The following is a 1,602-nucleotide window of genomic DNA, read 5'->3' on the forward strand; positions in this document are numbered from 1 at the left end:
TTTGCAGGGAGGAGGCTGGGGGGGGGCGCGGGATGACAAACTCTGAGATGCATTGTGTGTGTATAGGTGTGTGTATCTGTGTAGGTTAGATGCTTTGCCCTTCCACTTCTGCCTGAGACAGGCAAAGCTAGCTGGCCGGTGAGCACCAAGGTCTTGCTTGTTACCACTTCTCATGCTGCAGTGGGTACAATAACAAGCGTTTATCTCTGGCACTTGCTATCTCTATCTTGAACTCGAGGCAGAATCCACTTGCCTCTGCCTCCCAAGGACAGGGATTAAAGGTGTGTGTCACNTGCCCAGCTTGTGGCTGGCACTATGTGGGTCCTCCAGATTGAATTAGGTTCTTATGCTTGCAAACAAACCTCAAAAGTATTACCACTTTTGTTAGCCTTTGCTTTTTTTTTTGAGATAGTGTCTTCTGTAGCCCTGGATGGCCTTGAACTTATTATGTAGTTAGGGGTGACCTTGAATTTCTGATCTTTCTGCCTGTACCTCCCAAGGTGGGCAACACCATACTCGCTTTCAAAATCATTTATGTGTTGTACTTTATAGTCAAATTTATTCATAATCACTTAATTCTTATTAAGCTTTATTTTGCAAAGCAAACCTCTCATTTATGTTAGTTCTACACCTGAGCTACATCCCTAGCCCCTGAACTCACATGCATACACACAGACACATATAACTAAAAAGTAATTTTTAAAAAAGAACAAACTGAACTGAAGGTATATCTTGGTAGCATTTAGGAAGGCTTGTGATTGGGTCAGAACCAGATTAACACTCCTACAAAGAAAAGGAGATATACTAACTTCAAGTGCCCTAGAGGAACAAGCCATCAGAACACTTTGCAATGGGGTTTTTGTATTTTTCAGTAGTAGAATGCCTTCTATCAAGTCTGAGGCCCTAGGTTCATTCCCTAGCACTGCAAACAAAACAATGTAATACCCTTGGCTCTTTGAAATAAAGAGCCTGCATTTCAGGGGGAACAATTGAGAAGGAGAAGGGAGTGAGAGGGGGACAGGAGAAGGTAACAGGTGTGTGAGTGGGTTCACAACTCATTATATACGTGTATGGAAAAGTGTCACAATATCAGTGTATCTCTTATTCTTTCTTTGCTCTATTGGTCATATGTCACACTGATTTTGATTAAGGAGAAAGTGTGTGTGTGTGTGTGTGTGTGTGTGTGTGTGTGAGCCTGTGTATGTGTGTGTGTTTGAACTGTAAATAGATTCCTGAGGGTAAACAAGCAATTTTTCCTTCAGGGCCTCAAGAATATGCAATAAATGTAGATCTCAGATCTCTACTGTGTGAAGAGTGTGTGTATTTAGGAAACCAGGAAGTCCATGACTGGGTGCTGCCAAGCTCAGCAGCTTCTTCCTGGAGCTCCTCACTTCAGCCCAACACCCCACCTTGCCAGTTCCCACCAAGAGTCCCCACCAAGGGAGAGGAATCAGAGCCCCTGGTTGTAATTCATCACCTGGACCTTTCTCTCAACTCCTTTCTGGACACAAGTAGTGGTGATGACCTGCCTCCGGCTGGCACCGAGGATTCAACAGAGGAATGGCAGCAAGACCCGACTACTGTCCAGGGGCTGCTGCTGAC

General features: G+C 44.5%; 1 long non-coding RNA gene across 1 annotated transcript in view; it reads left to right on the plus strand.

Moving 5' to 3' along the window:
- The window catches only part of LOC110297037, a 13,155-nt gene extending 11,559 nt beyond the window's left edge, over positions 1 to 1,596 (plus strand). Inside the window, exon 3 of the long non-coding RNA XR_002378239.2 lies at positions 1,263 to 1,596. This is a non-coding gene — a long non-coding RNA (uncharacterized LOC110297037). The remainder of the gene's footprint in view (positions 1 to 1,262) is intronic.
- The last annotated feature ends 6 nt before the right edge of the window (positions 1,597 to 1,602 follow it).

The sequence above is a fragment of the Mus caroli genome, chromosome 6, assembly GCF_900094665.2.
Source record: "Mus caroli chromosome 6, CAROLI_EIJ_v1.1, whole genome shotgun sequence".
Classification (NCBI taxonomy): domain Eukaryota; kingdom Metazoa; phylum Chordata; class Mammalia; order Rodentia; family Muridae; genus Mus; species Mus caroli.